At 45.8% G+C, this 5,814-nt stretch overlaps 1 long non-coding RNA gene across 1 annotated transcript; it reads right to left on the bottom strand.

Annotated features, from left to right (window-relative positions):
- Positions 1 to 486: 486 nt before the first annotated feature.
- Positions 487 to 4,662, bottom strand: LOC129679827 (uncharacterized). The gene is made up of 3 exons (XR_008720589.1): positions 4,442 to 4,662; positions 1,384 to 2,017; positions 487 to 793 (listed from the first exon to the last, which is right to left on the bottom strand). It is a non-coding gene; the product is annotated as an uncharacterized LOC129679827 (long non-coding RNA).
- Positions 4,663 to 5,814: the final 1,152 nt, after the last annotated feature.

Below are 5,814 nucleotides of genomic sequence, written 5' to 3'. Positions count from 1 at the left end.
CCTTTGTGAAGGCTGTTGTGTATCCCCTCCTCTGAATTGAAGCATTCAGGAGGGACTCTCCCAAGACCCAGGAAATCCCTGAAACTTACACGATCAGCAAGACCTGGCTCCAACTTTATAAAACTTAAAGAGAAATTGCTGTAGGGAGGAGGCTCTGGGCAGAACTTCTTACATGTTATGGAAGGAATGCTAGAAATAGTTTTCATAAGTCAGGGAGGCCTAGACTGGCACAGGCTTTCTAGTGATACCTTGAGTCAGCCATGCTCTTGGACATGACTCCTCATCTATGTTCCTTTAATGTGTTTAACCCCATGAACACATTGGCTCACTAAGCAGACTTTGGTGTGGTTGTTTCTTTGGTTGGTTCCTAGTGCATCATGTAAGGTGAATTTGCACAGCTCTCCACAGGAAAAGGATCACACACACACACACACACACACACACACACACACACACACACAGAAAATCTCTTCAATATAGAACATATTCATTCAGATTTGTTTATTTTTCCTGCTACACAAGTTGAAGTTACCAGATAGGTCTGTGGTTATTCAATGTAATACTTACAACAATACAGAAAATTCTGACAGGTCCCATATTGAGACTTTGTGTTGTCAGTGCTGGGAGTTCTGTGCACACAATGATCACACGCATCTGGATATGTACATGGTGGCAAAGTCACTTGGCTGTGACAAACACCGCCTATAGCCTAATTCCCAGCAGTAGAAGAAGTGAAACAACCTTCAGACTATGTTCAGATGATATACTTGTCTGGGCCTTTATATGTGCTGACCTAGAAGGATATTCACAACATAGTTAAATGAAAAAGAAATTGCAAATGAATTATGCATGTTTGTGTACACACACACACACACACACACACACGCACACACACACAGATGCACACAGGTTTTTGTTTTTTTTTGTTTTTGTTTTTTTTTTTTTTTGAGACAAGGTTTCTACATAGTCCTGGCTGTCTTGGAACTCCCTATGTAGATCAGCCTGACCTCAAACTCACAGAGATCTAACTGCCTCTGTTTCCTGAGCGCTGGGATTAAAGGCGTGTGCACCAGGCCTGCCTCATCTATACCTTTCCCCCCTACCCCCTTCAGGTCAGGTCGTCATTGTAACTCCGACTGCATTTAAATTCAAAATCTTAGCCGGGCTTGGTGGCACACACCCACCGGCACTCGTTGAGGCAGAGGTTGGTGGATTCTGCGAGTTCGAGGGAAGCCTGGTCTATAAAGGGAGCCCAGGACAGCCAAGGCTACACAGAGAAACCTTGTCTCAGAAAACAAAAACAAAACAAAACAAAAAAATTCAAGGTCTTCTTCTAAAAAATGTTTAGCATGGAACGCAGAGTACAAATAGAGAAGTGCTTACACACGGTGGTCGGTGGTCGGCGAAGCAGGACTGTGAGAGGAGCATCCTGGGAGAAGAGACCGGAAGCTATAGAAGGGCGCCCAGGGAGAAGTCTCTCACCTCTTCTGGAAGGCTGGGGCATCCGAATTCCTCCTCCTCCTACCTCCTTCATTCCCCCCCCCCCCCCCAGCCCACCTTCCCATCATTTAGAAGTGGCAGCGGGTATCAACTATTTAATTATTTTCAAATAGTTGAGCCTGGATCTGGATTGAATAAATCAAATTGATGCCAATTTCCAGGGAAGTCCTTTCATATTTTATGATTCACTCCCCACCTTTCCCCTGCCTGCCTTGTGCTCCTGTTAATGAACCAGGAGACTGCAAACGCTGCTCGGAAGTCCCCACTGCTAAACCCCACGTGGAGATGAGGCTGCAGAAAGCGCTGTAGTTCTGGGCTTTTTTTCCCTTTCCCTCTCCACCATCCTGGGGAAATTGATATGCAGGCAGGATTATGCTTTGTTTAAAGCTCAGCCCCGGCTTCTGAAAGAATACATTATCCAAATCCGCGCATGCGGTTGAAATTCTGCAAAACTCGCTCATGTCACTTGTGGCTTGCCAATGAGATGTCCAGCCAGGTCTCCGGCAGCACAAATGCCCTGGAAGAGAGAGAATAACCTCGGAAACCCACCCAGGAGGCGCACTGCAGGAGTCAATCATCTACCGGGCTGCAGATGGAAGGCTGGCTGGGCTGAGCACCTCTGCTACCACGATGACCACTGATGGGCCACCAACGCCCAGTCGGGGGACTGACTCTGCTTCCATCTTCCTTCCCGCCCCTTTAAAATTAAGATTTGTTTAAAGGACAGACTGAATGAGAACACATAGCCCCTAATGCCCCCCGCGCCCCGTAACCCATTTCTTTCTTTTTGTGAAATGTTTGTTAAAAGAATCAGTTCCATTTTGGAATGTGGAGTTGTGGAAGGAAAGAAAGCCATCCAGGCTTAGCCAAGTGGCTTCCAGCATCTCCCTGCGTCTTGAATCTTGTCTGTCAGGAGGGCACCCAGGGATGCACTCACTGGTGACAATCTGGGGCCACTGAGGTTTGTCCCGCTTGCTCTCTAAATGTTAGAGTTTTAATGATTTAGGAACCAAAAGAATAACTAAGGAGCCCAGTAGTCATTATCTCAAATAATGAGACTTTTTAATGCAAAATCAATGTTTGTTATAATGAAAATAGATTCCTTGGCTCCTGCAGGGCCAAATGTACAAATCTTTTTTTCTGCTGTTAAATAAAATGTGACGGCTCATTTTCAGGGTGGTGGTGAGCATTTTTATTCAAGAGAAAAAAAAATAAAATGTCAGAACTTATTTACTTTTATTAAGTGCTCATTCGCAATCAGACGCTCTGATCAATATCTAATTGGAGGTGAGGAAACGGAAAATCATTTTCATGCCAACTTGAGAGGAAGGAAAGAAGGAAAGAAGGAAGGGAAAGAGGAGGAAAAGAAGGAAGAGGAAGCCGCTTAGCATATTTTTAGCTATGACGGCAAATATCCGTCAGGTGGGCGCTTCTTGTCCAGACTGAGCGCTGGATCCACCTTGTGTCACCCACAACACAGAAATCTGCTACGTAGCGACGCTGTGAGGTCAGCATTTAAGCGGCCTCTTGGCAGGTGACAAAACTGAGCCTTTTAGAAGATAATAATTACCAGTTTCTGGCAATACAACGCTAAGTCTGTCTGACCACCCGGTCCTTTCTCTTGACTCTATCCATCGCCACCCACGTTCAACGTTTGCTTACATAAATATCACAGAGTTCGTGTGGCATTCAGTGTTCGCCAGTTCTCTCCTTCCCTCATGTGGCCCTTGGGGATGACTTGGTGGCAGGTGGCTTCGCTGAGTCCTCTTGCAGATGTTTTGTTAGCTTGGTTTTGTTTCATGTGTTTGGCCTTTTGAAGTGGGGCCTTGTGCTTACCCAGGGTCACTTCAAACTTGAAATCCACCTGCCTCAGTAGCCAGAGATTACATGCCCAGCATTTATGCTTTCTTTGAATTAGTTTGTGTCGTGTGTGTGTGTGTGTGTGTGTGTGTGTGTGTGTGTGTGTGCTTCCCTGTAAAAGTCAGTTCTTGCTTTTCACATTGTTGAGATCGGGTGTCTCTATTTCTGCTGAGGTACAGTGTACTCCAGGTAAGCTGACCTATGACCTTCTGGCTGATTCTCCTATCTCTACCTCCTATCTTCCATCTTCATCTTCCAAGCTTCCTCCCCATAGGAGTGCTAGGATTACAGATGTGCACAGCTCACTGGCTTTTTGGCCCTTTACCTGTGCTCTGGGGATGGAGCTCAGGTCGTCAGGTTTATTATTTACTGAGCCATCTCTCTGGTTCTCTTCTATGTTTTAATAAGTCATGAAGCAAGCTTTACCAGCAGCAAAAATTCTACTCTTTTTGTTTATTTGGTCTGTTTTTCTGAGACAAGTGCTCAGGTAGTCCAGGCTAGCCTCAAACCAAGTAGGAATCTAGGATGACTTTGAGCTCCTGAGCCTCTTGCCTCCTCCTCCCAAGTGCTGACATTATAGGCGTGTACCACCATGCCTGGATTAAATGTTTTATTCTTATTATTAGCATCAAAACTATAATCCTTAACTAGTTTTAGAGGGTAAGAACCTCTTCAAATATATTATATACTTTTGGTTGTGGCAAACAAAAACACACACATATACACACCAACTTGCCACAGTCTGACTACATTTTTTTTTTAACATTACAATGTTGCCAGAGTGCTACAAAATCAGTATAAATCTTACTTTGGGTTTTGCATTGATGCCTTTTCCTAAACTGGTGGCACATAGTTACTTATCCAGTCATGATACAGGGCAGAGGCAGGGGCTCTTCAGTTCCTTATTGCCACTTGGGAAGATGGAAAGATCACTCCTATTCTTCCGTGTGCTGTAGTCTATGATGCTCAGTAGGTTGTGTTAAATATGGTGATGATGCATGTTCTGGCTTGCTTCCTGCTGCTGTGGTAAAACATCCTGAGCAAAAACAACCTGGGGAGGAAAGGGTTTATCTCAACTTACCGGCTACAGGCCATCACTGAAGTCAAGGCGAGGAGCTCAAGGCAGACACAGAAGCCATGGAGGAACGCTGCTTGCTGGCTTGCTCACTCTCCTTATTCAGCCTGCTTTCTTACACAGCCAGGACCACCTACCTAAGGATGGCACCGCCTACAACCTGGACCCTCCTGTATCAATCCTTAGTCAAGAAAATACTCTGTAGAAATGTCCACAGGCCAATCTGATGGAGGCAAATAGTGGAGGAGACTCTAGTTTGTATCAAGTTGACAAAAATTAACCAGCACATTTCGCAACATTCCCAGTTAATGTGTGACACCTCTCTACATGGAAGTTCTGTTTTTAGACCCTGATGTGATAGATCTGAGATGTAAGAGGAAAAGACCAAATGTTAGAAGTGAGTTAAAATTGCTGGCCACTGAGTGCCTTGGGCAAGCCTCCCACATGCTCTCTGAGAGAGTGGATCTTGTGCTGATATTTTATGGCTCTGCATAGTCTTGGGTGTCCTGGAACACGCTTGTAGACCAGGCTGGCCTTGAACTCACAGAGAATCCTCCTACCTCTGTCTCCCGAGCGCTGGGATTAAAGGTGTGTGCTACCATGCGAGCATGAACAGTGTGTGCACATGGAGGCCAGGGGACAGCTCTGGGTGTTGTTTCTCAGGGAATATCCACTTATTTCTTAAGACAGCGTCTTTCATGGGCCTGGGGCAAGTCCTGTCCTCACTCTCCCAGTGCTGGAGTTACAAATGCATGCCACCATGCTACCATTTTCATGTGGGTTCTGGGTCTTGAACTCAAGTCTTCATGTTTGCAAGACAAATCGTTGTCTGACTGAGCTATCTCCCAGTCCCAGAAGAACCTTTGGAACACCAGGGTTATCTGGCCAATGGCCAAATTGCCTCAGGAAGGCCAGACCCCCCTCCCTGGGGGTGTTCACACGACCTGCTAAGGAAGTGACATAAATAATAAAGGTTCAGATCAACCACCTTCAGGTAGGTCAGTAGATTTCATACACCAGACCAGTACTAGCTAGTTTTATGTCAGCTTGACACAAGCTAAAGTCGTTAGAGAGGAAGGAGCCTAAATTGAGAAAATGCCTCCATAAGATCCAGCTGTAGGGTATTTTCTTAATTAGTGATTGATCGGGAAGGGCCCGGCCTGCTGTGGATGGCGCCTGGGTTCTATAAGAAAGCAGGCTGAGCAAGCCACAAGGAGCAAGCCAGTAACAGCACCCCTCCATGGCCTCTGCATCAGCTCCTGCCTCCGGGTTCCTGCCCTGTTTGAGTCTTGCCTGGCCTAACTGCAATAAATTCTTTCCTCCTCAAGCTGCCTTGGTCAAGGTGTTCCATCACAACAAATAGAAACCCTAGCTAAGAG

The sequence above is a fragment of the Psammomys obesus genome, unplaced genomic scaffold, assembly GCF_907164565.1.
Source record: "Psammomys obesus unplaced genomic scaffold, mPsaObe1.curated_primary_1811, whole genome shotgun sequence".
In the NCBI taxonomy this organism is placed as follows: Eukaryota; Metazoa; Chordata; class Mammalia; order Rodentia; family Muridae; genus Psammomys; species Psammomys obesus.
The sequence above is the reverse complement of the archived record's forward strand: the minus strand, read 5'-3'. Positions and strand labels throughout refer to the sequence as shown.